This window comes from Ochotona princeps, chromosome 2 (genome assembly GCF_030435755.1).
Source record: "Ochotona princeps isolate mOchPri1 chromosome 2, mOchPri1.hap1, whole genome shotgun sequence".
Lineage (NCBI taxonomy): Eukaryota > Metazoa > Chordata > Mammalia > Lagomorpha > Ochotonidae > Ochotona > Ochotona princeps.
This window is the reverse complement of record NC_080833.1, coordinates 53,683,916-53,696,591: the sequence shown is the minus strand read 5'-3', so window position 1 is coordinate 53,696,591 and position 12,676 is coordinate 53,683,916. Positions and strand designations below refer to the sequence as shown.

General features: G+C 49.1%; 1 long non-coding RNA gene across 1 annotated transcript; it reads left to right on the top strand.

Moving 5' to 3' along the window:
* The first annotated feature begins 3,515 nt into the window (after positions 1-3,515).
* On the top strand, positions 3,516-12,461 carry LOC131478401 (uncharacterized). The gene is made up of 2 exons (XR_009244459.1): positions 3,516-3,725; positions 12,053-12,461. It is a non-coding gene; the product is annotated as an uncharacterized LOC131478401 (long non-coding RNA).
* The last annotated feature ends 215 nt before the right edge of the window (positions 12,462-12,676 follow it).

Here is a 12,676-nt window from a genome sequence, read left to right as displayed (position 1 = left end):
CTTCCTCACCATGGAATCCCCAATAAACAATCAACAGACACTTTCGATTGAAGCATTATTAAGCTACGAATTCCTTGAGGAAAAAGTCTACGGTCTCATCATCTTTGTTTCTTTAGCACCTGGGATCCAAGTCTGGGAATAGGGGTCTCAGAAAATACTGTAGATCTTGATTAAAATGGCATAGTTAATAACCACCAGAAGTTGTTTTCTATTAACTTCATTTCTCCATTATTACTTCAAAGACACAATCTGATCTATTTTTCCACACAAATAAGATTCAAACATCTTTCTGGTTGCCTCTGTTTAGTTCACTCTCTGCCAGCCTCCTGCCCAGTCCTTGGGTCCCAGGGAGAATCAGAGCGCTCACTTACCGCGCAAGCTATGATGATTTGCTTCCAGCAGGGTTAAATCACAACTAACACTTCACCAAACCTTTGGAGTCTATGAAAGCACGAGCAACTCCCAAAAGGGAAGGGTTGGCATAACTAGCTGATTTATACAAATTAGAAAATATTTGCAAACAAGAAATCCAATGTGGTTTAAAAAAAAAAAGGTGGGGGGAGCAGTTGGTTAAAAAACATTGAGAAACCAAAATATGTTTCGCCTGGCTCTGTAACTAAAGGAGGCTGCCAAAACTGGCCTGCAAAGCCGTAAGAACCCAAAGGCATCTTCAGTGTTCTACCATCCAGGGAAACATGTGAAGAATTTCCTAGAGCGGGCCAGGATGAAGTCGTGAAAAAGGTCTGTATTTAGGCCTTCAGCTGCTCTTCCCTGCCAGATAAATATGGGCATGAACAATGAACAAGGATGTTCCCAGTTCTTACTGGCAGAAGGCAATTACCCTTACGGGTCCACTGCTCTGTAGCTTATCGTGTAAAGGCACCATGAGATCACTATACAAAAAAACAGTGGCACACACAGGGGTCGGGGTAAAACTTCCTAAAGTGACAGGGTGTGTGCGAATTCAGGGAAATCACAGGAAAGCAGGCCAGCAATTGCACACCAGTGATGAGAAACGCCTGACTTCCTGAAGGAGTGCCTCAAAGCGGAACGACTGCCCTGCGTTCATCAGCAAGGTGCCTTGCTCACACACACATCTCATCCAGTTAATAGAGGTCAGGCAAGTGGGGCTCGGTCCCAACCGTGGGCTAAGGACGTGTGTGATCCAGCAGTTTCCAGCACTATTCAAGGCCTCAGAACTTCACCGAGAAGCGGAGGAGCAAGCCAACTTCAGCATCCATTTCTGCTTGGAATTCTGACACAGAAGCGGGGTGGGGGGTGGGGGGGGTGGGGGAACTTTCCGAGAAACAAAAGTGAAAGTGCTCGTTGGAATCCCACGAACACCCAAGAGTACAAAATTCTACACCTCACTGGCAAGCGTGACCGCGTCCCCCAATATGTAGGCATGTTCTTCCTCAGCCACCTTGAACTCGGGGGAACGCTGGAATGTTCAGCATGCCCTCCCAAGGTGGGCTAAAGCGAACCCACCGGGCTCTGCGCAGTAATCTCCCCGGCCCTGAATCGCCAGGAGTTTTAAGGTCTCTTCCCAAACAAGACAACCCCCCAGGGGTGGCCCGTCCCCACAGAGCCTCGCACAAGGCTGAGTCCGGCTTTGGGAAGAGCGAGAAGGGAGCGAGGAAAAAGAGAGGCAGGACTGCAGGCGCTCCCGTACGCGGCCCGGAGTTGCCACGCGGTTGTCAGGAACCACAGCTCCGAGCAAACTGTTTTGAAACTTAGAAAACTCAGGGACCTCTCAACTCTGTCGTTTCCCTCTCCGAGCCGCAGAGAGATCACTTTGGCTTCGGACCGCCGCACAGAACGAGCTGCTGTGTGGGCCGGCAAGTGAAGGCTGCCTGTGAAAGGAGCCAGGCTGACAGCTTCCCCGAGCTTAGGTGGTGGGTGTGTGCCGGGGTAGGCCGCCGCCTGGCGAGAGGGTGCGACCCCGGACCTCGCGGGGCCAAGGACTCACTAGTGAGAGAAGATGCTGGAGTCTTCCTCCCGCTCGCCCGCGGCCGGCGAGGGCAGAGGGCGCGCACACGCGCGCGCGCACACACCCTTCCCCAGGAGTTGGGTCTCGTCTCCCTTTTGTTTTTCTCCCTTCCCGGTCATGAGACCCGGAAGTTTGTTTTTTTTTTTTTAATCCCGTCTCTGTCTCCAGTCTCTCTCTCTCTCCCTTTTCCAGTCCCCCACCCCCTTCAATCTATCACATGGCAGAGACAGAATAAAAACAGAAAAATGGCGACGGTCACGTTGTGGCGAACCTTGCTGCGTCATTAGATAATCCTCATGTAAATAGCGGCAAGAACAAAGAAAAGCGGGGCTCGGGACCCCTCCGGGGGTGCAGGTGGGTGTAGGGCTGGCCGGTCGGGCGGGAGAGTGGCGGGACACGCGCGGGACCCTGGACCCGAGGAGGCCGGACGCGCCCGGCGGTGGCGTCCGTGTGCGCGGCCGTGCGCAGCCGGTGAGCGCCGGCCGCGGCGCGCGGGAGCTGGCCCGGGGGCGCCCGGAGGGGTGCTGAGGCGGCCGGGCGCGCACACGCACACGCAGCCCGCGCTGGGGGCGGGGGCCGGCCGGGTGGCGGCGCGGGGCGCTCGCCTTGAAGCCGTGCGGGAGACCCGCTTCGCAGCTCGCCCATTCGAGGTAGGCAGGGGTTGGGGCGCGGGGCTGGCGGGGCCGGGGCGCATGGCCTGGGTGCTTCTGGGCCGGGCTTGCTGTTGTTGTTGGGCTCTGTTATTTTTCTTGCGGGCGGCCGCGCCCCTGGGCATTCCCGCGGTTTCCTCGGGGCCGCTTCTTGTAGGGTGTCAGGGCCACCCGTCCCGGCCGAGGGCGCGGGGGAGCCCCTCGAGGGGTGGCTTGCGCTCAGGGGCGGGGCGGCCGTGTGTAAATATTGCGCACTCGCTTTTCCCCACCCCCCCCCCCACTGCCTCGGCCCTGGTGCTGGCGTGGGTCCCTCGCTGTCCGGCGTCGACTGTAAATAGAGCCTGGATGTTGTTTACATGAAGGATCCGGCGGGAGGAGTCTGTGAGGAGGAGGCGGCGGCGGAGGAGGAGGGAGGGAGGAGAGAGGAAGACCGGAGTCCCCGCGGTGGTGGTGGTGGTGGTGGTGGTGGCGGCGGAGGCGACGGCCAGCGGTGAGGGCGAGCCCCGCGCGGCGGCCCGGGACCGGGGCACCGCCACGAGACCTGGACGCTGGACCCTGGGGTAGGACAGCGAGTAGTCGCGGGGCGGCGAGGAGCTCAGTTGGGGTGGCGTTTTTAGTTCGCACCCTGCCACGCAGTTTCTCCGGGGCAAAGAGAGAGGGAGGGAGGCAGTGTAGAGGGAGGGCGGGGAAGCCTCTATTTCCCTGCCGGTTTGGGGAACGCCTCCCCCTTCTCCTTCCTCCTTCTCTCCCTCGCTGTCGCGTTCTCCGTCTCTCCGCTTCTCCCGGGGGCTCACCTGTTTATTTCCATCACGCGGAGCTCATACTTTTGTGTTGGCGGGAGAGGCCGTTTCTTTATTAGAGACGTTATTGGGGAGGGGTCTTTGCTGCTGCCTTTTGTGCCGGACCACGTCAGTTTGCAAGGAGGAGAGGGGAGGGGACTTGGAGGAGACTTGCGGCTCCTGGCTGGAGCTGACCCTGGGCCTTCTCCCTGCCTTCCCAGGCGAGGAGTCCGCCTTGGCCGCGCGCCAGCTGCCACCCTCCTGGAGAAGGACCACACCTCTGCTGAATCGCACTCGGGAAGAGGGGTGAGCTTGGACACCCAGGGAATCCCCTGCCCTCCGGGACTCGCTGCTAGCACCCTCCACCCCATCCCATCCTGACAGTGGCCCCAGAGTGCTGCTTTCGCCTGGTGATAGTATTCGTTTGGCAAAGTTGTGTTCTCCAAGATGTATTGGGATTTTTCTCTTTGCCGGCCAATGCAGAGCTTTAAGCGAATGAGCTTCTAGCACCAATGCGTTGCTTACTTTTTAATTTCCCCTTCCTCCCCCACCCCGTGTTTCTAATCTACCTGCTGTCCCGCCACAGCCCCGCTTTCTTCTTAAGCTTAGCCCAGAACCAGGCCGAAGCAGCCTGCCTCTGGCTTGCTTCCCCAGGGCTCCACCCTGGCCCCTCTTGGTTCTCCAGCGCCAAGCTCGCCTCGCGAACTGGGAGCAGAAGGCACACCCAGCCTCAAGTCGAACCATTCCAAAAGGGAGGAGGAACCCGGGCCAGAGAACGGGTTCCGGAGGTTCCTGTCCTGCGAATCCCAATGCCCAAGCATGCTAGATGCCTAATCTCTTTTCTTAGCAGCCGCCAGTTTTCCCACCCTCTTTGCCCCTGGCATAGAGGTTGGAGGCTGGAATGGGGAAGAGGGTGGCCCCTCTGCCCCAGAGTGGGTATATTTCCCCCATCCCAAACATGAGCCCTTTTCACTGGTGAAATGGGAAAGTCGTTTGCTTACTGACTGCAACTTGTTTTTGTGTGGGCTGTTAACTAGATGGGATTCTAAAGGGAAAGAGGGACAGGAGGGGAGCCATGGAGACACTCAGTTATCCCCATTTGTGTCCCCAAAGTCTCCAGAAAAGACCCTTCTGGGAAAGCCAGCCTCTCCCTTCCATGACATCACCACCCAAGCTTTTCCAACTTTAGCTTCAGAACAGGAAGAAGGCTCAAAATAGAACTACCTTAGGAATCCAGCTCCTGTGAAAGATCAACTTTTAAGTCAGCAGCGGGAGGAACACTATGAACTTTGACACTGGGGACAAGGGCAAAAGCTTTGGGGAGGGCAGGGATACTTACTTGCAGGGTATTGCCCAAGAGCCCCTCTCCGGGTAGACTTGGGTACCCGGACCGATGAATGATTAATAGGATGGTTCAAGATTCATTGGTTGCATTACTCGTGTGTTTTGATGGGTCAGCACTAACAAGCCCTGTTGCAAAAATAACGCAAAAGAGGGTCTCTTGGAATGTACTCTGCAGTAGGAACTGCAGCTGGAGAGAGGCAGGGAGCCTGAGGGTGCCATGGCCACTGGCTGGCGGCTGCTGGGAGTTTGTCAGCAGAAGAGCTCCTTTGAAAGGGCCACTAACTTTTGTAGGGTGACTGATGTGCAGGGCCCAAGAAGGAAGGGTGTCTGCCTTGGGAGTGAACTCCCTCTCTCTGTTCATCTGTGCATCTCTGTAAGCTTAAGGTTATTCTGTCTTTGGGAAAGGCTGTGTAGGAAATGGTCACCACTGCAGGACCAGCAAGTTAGAAGCAGGGCAGAAAATACTCTACATTTGAGCACTCGGTAGATGCCAAAGGACTTGCGCCTGACAGGGTAACATGTTATGCTCTGGCTCAGGCTTCCGAGAATCCTGGTGACACACAGGATTGTCTGTGGGTGCCCTGTCTGGGAGCCACTGGCCACATGTCACTAGCAATCAGAAGACATCTGGGTAGGGAAGTGAGGAACTGAGTTCTTCATTCTGTGGCATTTTTAAAATTGATAACCGAGTTTTATTATTGAAAACATGCTGGAGCATATGCACTTGCTTAATAAACTGAAGGTTGTGAAATCTAAACACAGACTAAGTACTTGCAATGAAAACCAAGTGTTGGAATTGGGATATGTTACAGTGTGAAGTAGGTTTCCATTTTTTGAAGCCTTGGTATAAGAGAAAACACAGCATTAAAAGGTTTATGTTGATTATATGTTCAAGTAGTAATATTTAAAAAGTAGTGGGTAAAGTGTAAGATTCTTGTCAGTTTCATCTGTTTATTTTTTAGAAGTGTGGCCACCAGAAAATTTTAAATTACGTATGTCATTTGCATTCTATTTCGGTCATACAATTCTGGCTTATATATCACTTCTTCCTGCCTGTGGATTCATTTCAGAAGAGGTAACTGGGAATCAGTTTGCCCTGGATGTGCTTTGGAGAGGTATGGGCAGCCCAGGAAAGTTGCAGTATTCCTAGGACAACGAGAACTCCACTAGGGCTTGCTGTGGGCACTTTGGCTTGGGAACCGAAGTCCCACCCAGAGTTCTGGAAGGACTGGCTAGCAGGGGTGTGCCAGGAAAAACTGGGCGCCCCACACACCGGCTCTGCCTGCTTTGGTGAAAGGCTCCTGAGGATACCAGACTGTCCCAGGAACAGTTGTGACCCGTGGTCTTCTCAGCTGGCCGTTACTCACCTCGGTCTAGCTTTTCTGCTTGCCGCCCCTCCCGTCAGGCAGGGCTCTCCTCGGTGGTAATGGGGCTCCCCAGGCTGCTGACTCCCATCCCTGCACAAGCAGCACAGTGCTGGCATGGTGCACAGGGGTTTTTGTCTTATACTGGAAGGGATTTATGGGCCTTTTAGCACTGTCCCTCTATTTATAGCTGACAAACGGTCAAGGGTTGTAGGTACCACCAGAGACGGATGGCACCGACACTTAACACAGAGAACCTCTTGAGGGGTTCCCTGAGGAATGAGGGAATTCAGGAATTCATCAAGTATTTGCATGTTGTGGAAATGACCAGTAAGTAAAGTAAGAGATGCGGAGAAAAGTTTCTGTGTTTAGGAAGTGTGCGCTGGACTTGAGCAAACAAGACATCAGTGGTGCTGAGGCGTCAACATGACACTAAGTGAGCAGTGTGCCTCTGTGGCTGGGTTGAAAGTAGAGGTGTGCTTGTTCACTTGCTAGGAGCAGGCCTGGGGAAGCTTAGAGGGTGGAGGGCTCTGTATAAGAGTGGAGTCTGTCAGGTACAGCCACAGCCCATGGCTCTGGAATTGCAGGTCAGTGATCTGTCACCCCAGCAACCATCTGCAAAGGGAATTTGAAAATCTGAGACCTGACATTTTTAAATGGCAGTGTTGCAATAATGAGAAAATCATGGATTAATTGGAGGCTGGCAAGATTTGGGGGGATGTTAGTCTGTGGTAGATCTTTTTGAAGTTGGTTGGTTATTTTGGGCTGGTTATTCTAAAATGGTACCATTCTGAGGTGAACTTAGTAAGACTGACTTGTGAACAAACTGTAAAATCTGGAGGAAAAGGCCACACTGCGGAAAATCAGAAACTCATGCCACGGGTGGAGTCGACAGTTGTACCAAAGTATGTGCCGAGGGCGAGTTTGAAGGGGAAAGGGCTATGTGATGGAAAATGCAGGCTGGTGGCTTTGTGCATAAGCCTGTAGTCTCCTGGAGCTTTTCAGACTTAAATCCTTGGTTATTCTAAAGGACAAATCTTGTTCTTCTGTCTGCATTTCTCTGTGTGTGCAACTCTTCTAAAATACAAATGTACTTCTGAAAGTTTCTGGAAAAATGCAACTCAAAGGCAAGCTTATTTGGATGCAACATTTTTTTGAGATCCTTGAATACAATACCATAAATGTTCAAAAGTTCATGAAAAGCGTGTGTTATGGAAAGCTGTATATGAAAATTCACAAGCATTTTTTTTGCACCAATGTAAGCTTCTAATTCCATTTTCTATCAACTTTTGGAAGTGCCCTCATAGATTTTTTTTTCTCTCCTCATCACTAGTCTTATGCATCATGAGGCGATCTATGTAGAGTTCAAGCAGTGCTGAAGCAGGTGCAGCTCTCACACCTTTCCTGGTTACTGCCAAGGAAGGCTGTTCTTTGAGAGTCCAGGATTCGGTAGTGATCCACGAGGTTTTTTTTCTCAGCAAGTTTCTTTCTCCCTAAAAAAAGCAGTCAGGGTAGGTATTGGGTCTCACAGTTAGGACACTGCATGCTGTATCACAGTGCGTGGTTTTAGTTCTATCTCCTGTCCCATCCAGTGTCCCCCTAAAGCACACCCTGGAAGGCAGCAGGATGGTACAAATCCTTAGGTTCCTGCCACCCACCTGAGAGACCCAGGTTGAATTTTTGACTCTTGACTTAGGCCTGGCCAACCCGCTTGCAGGCATCTGTGGAGTGAATCAGGGTATGGAAGATTTGTCTGTGTCTTTCTACCTTGCAAATAAATGAAGTTTAAAATGAAAGAATGGGAGGAAGTCAGTTGTTAAGACACAAGGTAAGCTGCCCCACATCCAGCTGCTTGGGTTCTGTCCCAGCCTCTGGTTCCGACTCCAGCTGCCTGTTCATCCAGACCCAGTGGTGATGGTACATGTCATTGGGTTGCTGACAAGCACATGGGAGGCCTGAATGCGGTATTGGCCTGCCAGATCCCAGCCACGTTGGGTGTTTGCAGAGTGAACCAACAGATGGGATATCTCTCTGTTTCTCTGCTTCTCAAAATAAATATTTTTAAGAAGGAGAAAAATATTTCTACCATCTCACTCCAGCTTCCTTATAAATCTTTGGTACAAGTTTTTTTTTTTTTAAGATTTATTCATTTTTATTGGAAAGCTGGATATACAGAGAGGAGGAGAGACAGAGAGGAAGATCTTCCGTCCGATGATTCACTCCCCAAGTGAGCCGCAACGGGCCGGTGCTGTGCCGATCCGAAGCCGGGAACCAGGAACCCCCTCCGGGTCTCCCACACGGGTGCAGTGTCCCAAAGCTTTGGGCTGTCCTTGACTGCTTTCCCAGGCCACAAGCAAGGAGCTGGATGGGAAGTGGAGCTGCCGGGATTAGAACCGGTAGCCCATATGGGATCCCAGTGCGTTCAAGGCGAGGACTTTAGCCGCTAGGCCACGCCACCGGGCCCTTTGGTACAAGTTTTTAAAAACAAGGGCCAGTCCTTTGACAGAGACATCCCTTATGAATCTTGGCTGCACCTCTTCTGATCCAACTTCCTGTTAATACATCTGGGAAAGTAGTGGAAGATGGTTCATGTGGTTGGGCCTGCGCCACCCACATGGGAGACCCTGAAGGAGTTCCTGGCTCCTTGCTTTTGCCTGGCCCAGCCCTGGCTGTTGTAGCCATTGGAAAGGTGAACCAGTGGTTGGAAGATCTCTTTTTCTGACTCTAGCTTTCAAAAATAAATTAGTTTAAAAAAAAAAAACTCAGCCATAGCAAAATGTTGCCATAATATGCACACAGACATTCTGTGTACCTCAGTTGACATTTGAGCATCCTTTGCTTATAGCACATTTTAAATAACAGTGTGGTCAGGGTTGCCCATTTTATAATGTCAGTAGGGCAAATTCTGATTCTTATACTGGGAAAAAAATCTCACTTTTTTTTTAAGCCCAGTGTATTAAGTTGAACTAAAGAGTAGTTCACAAGCATTTTTGAATATTTTGTGTTTCTAGCAACTGTGACTTCCTGATCCTTTCCAATACTATGTAATCAGGCATTGCAGTGAAAAGTTTAGACTCATCATGTTTTTACTTGCTGTTCATAGGTAAGACAAATATGTTATGGTTTTTGCACCTATATACCCCCCCATTATTTAAAGACAACTTTATTCTGCTAGTGTTTTAGAAATACTTGAATTTTGGGCTTGCAGTTGCTTCATGCATCATGAAGAAATTGTTTTTCTATTTTAATGGAAGAACTGAATTTAGTCAATTTAGTGTCTGGAGGGAAGCGTTTCACGTCATCGTTCCCTCCCTCCCTCTTGCAGTTCAGTGCATGTGTTTCTGCAGACATGGGGTCTTAAGTTCAAAATAATCCTTACAAGAAAAATCTATCAAAAAAGGAATACTTCTGGTTTAGTTTTTTTTTTTTTCAAATTCACATTTAGAATAGTTACTAAGAATAAACAAAGATTACATTTTTGATGCATCTATTATTTTTAAAATACCGTTCTTAGAACCTGTCTTGCTGTTAAACTGATTGAGGATTAGTCTGAGAATCTTAATGTAAAACACTTCACAGAATGATGATGCTTAGCCCTTTATTTTTTGTGGGCGCTTTGATTTCTTTGCTGATTTAGGTAGAAATAAAATGAAATGAGAAAAAACATGTTGAAAAAGAAATAGGCTTCACTCAATTGTGACCAAAATAATGAGTGGTTCTGTAGTTTTCAGAGACACTGACACAGTGGTTTTAACCTCTGCACTACATCATACACACTGAGTTCACTTGTACTTCATCTGGAGGCATGCAGTTGCACTACTGCCCAGTGTTTTTGGATAGTTCAGTACCTGCTTGCCTGTCAGGGCTCTGTATCTGTCTCCATACCGCTCCAGCCTGTTGTTAGTATTTCAGTGTAAATATCTTTTCTAAAGTGGACAGAACCTTTGAGCAGTCGGGTGGGGTGGTCATCTTTTTTCTTTTTTGAAGGATCTGTTACCTGAAGTTTTATTTTAAAGTTACTGCAGCAGATTTGTTCATTTAACAGCTGTTTATAATTTGAGTGAAAATATGTAACTATTTCCAGGAACCTTAGGTTACAGAATCCAACTATGATTTTTTTTTAAATCTTCATTGCCCTCTCGTGTTTCAAGTCTGTATTACATCAGTTGGCTAAGACCTTGGTAATGGCCTTTTTAACTTTTACATAGCTTTGCACTTTTGAGAATGTTTTTAATTTTTGTGTAGGGAGATTTTTTTTTGTTCCTTATTGTTTTTCTGAAGAGAAAGGTCAGGTTTATAATACAGAAAGCTAATGCTTGACTTAGATTCACTGTATTATTTTGACTTCTCCTGACATAAAGAATGGATTCATTGACTTACTTGAAATATGGTGATAATATCTAGTCTGCGTATAATGAGCCTCTGAAATTGAGCAAGTTTCTAATTGAAAACATAATTATTTCCCAAATATCCATCAAATTTCACTCACAGGACTGATGTGGAAAAAAACCCAAAGGAATTCTGATTTTAATAAGCTGATATGCTGATGTGGGAATGCCAATCTCAGAGTCTTTTTATATCTTTTATTAAAAGTAAGAGGCGTTCCTGAAATGACTTCAGGGCACGTCTCAAATGTGCAGATAATTTCAGAGAAAGTGATAGGTCTATGTAGAATTTTTTTTTTTAACTAGGCGTTCCAAAAATTGTCAATGATTCTCTTACCACTGTATCTGTGGAGTTGACACTGGCTGTGGTGGGAACCATCCCCCAGCTGTGCTAAATGCAGTGTCCCAGTGGTTCTCTTACACTGTATCTGTGGAGTTCACACCGGTTGTGGTGAGAACCATCCCCCAGCTGTGCTAAATACAGTGTCCCAGTGGTTCTCTTACACTGTATCTGTGGAGTTCACACCGGTTGTGGTGAGAACCATCCCCCAGCTGTGCTAAATGCAGTGTCCCAGTGGTTCTCTTACACTGTATCTGTGGAGTTCACACCGGTTGTGGTGAGAACCATCCCCCAGCTGTGCTAAATGCAGTGTCCCAGTGGTTCTCTTACACTGTATCTGTGGAGTTCACACCGGTTGTGGTGAGAACCATCCCCCAGCTGTGCTAAATGCAGTGTCCCTGCTTTGCATGCACTCTTAGTTCTCAGCAAGAGCAGTGAGGGCCGTTTTTGCCGGTGTGCATTTCTGCTTGGAGCGTAGAAACCGTACGAGTTCCTGCTCTGCAGTCTCAGTTGCTGAGGAAACCTACCTATCTCCAGCAAAAACAGTCGATGTTTTCGCAAGAATTATTCTGTGTAAGCAAAGACCCATTGATGGAGTTTGAGACCCAGGAGAAGAGATGCTGGGTTTAATCATTTGACCTGGATTGCGGCCTGGGTTCACTACACCTTTATTCCTTGAGCTCAGATGAGTCACCTTGGTGGGTTTTGTTGTTGTTGTTGTTGTTTGTTTTCTATTCCTGCCTATAAAATGGGAAATGATGTCTAACCTATTTCCAGACTACTTTTTTGGTGAATTAATGAATAATTCATCCCCAACTCCTTAGAGACTCAGGAAAGACAAATGAGAAAGCATAGCAAATGAAGGCCCCGTCAGATAGATGGGGAGTGTGGTTGCTCTGTCTGCGGGTGTGCAGAGAACAGACACCGTGTCTTGTTTACCTTCATTTCCTGAACGTCTCACCCATGTCTGGGAACATAGTACTCCCTCTGTAAGCCCCAATCATTCACTGATGATGCCAAGGGAATCGAGCGAGTGGGGCCAGGCCTGGGAAAGACGGAGCTGCAACACTCATTGCCTGTTTGATTTCTTAGCAAAGTGAAAACCTGATGGCATAGTTGCCCATTCTCACCAAAACATATCACCCCCGTGTTCATCTTTGCTTCTAAAATGTCATTCACCTGGGGCTTTTACTGTTTCAGCTGCTCCACCTTCCAGGCTGTGTGACTGCTACCAGAAGGGGAGCCTGATCGACTGGCTGCCCTGGCTCAGTTATCACAGTGCTGATGCTGTCCATTCTAAAGGTACAGTACTGTGATAACTGAAGGATGGCAGCCATCTTGCCGCCTTGCATCGGAGGAGCCACCTGGCACCAGGAGCGCACAAGGACCACTGGTAGCATCTGGAGCAGGTGGCTGTGACCCAACTCTTCACTGCGTGAGCCCATGGGATCACCCTCCTAGGACATGGAGAATGTAACTCCCATCTGCTGTGCCTCGTTTTGTGTGGAGCTGAAGCATCTGGCCGTTGGCACAGCGGCTGAAGATGGCCTGTGCTGAGATCTTTGAGTCTTTAGGAGGCTGGTGTTGACTAAGGACTAATTGTGAATTTTTTTTTTAAAAAAGAATGTTTACTTACTTTTACTGGAAAGGCAGATTTACAGAGGCAAGGTGAGACAGAAAGATCTTCCATCTGTTGGTTCACTCCCCAAGTGGCCACAACGCTGGAGCTGAACTGATCCAAAGCCAAGAGTCGCCTGCAGGTCTCCCACACAAGTGCAGGGTCCCAAGGCCTTATGCCATCGTTGACTGCTCTTTCAGGTCACA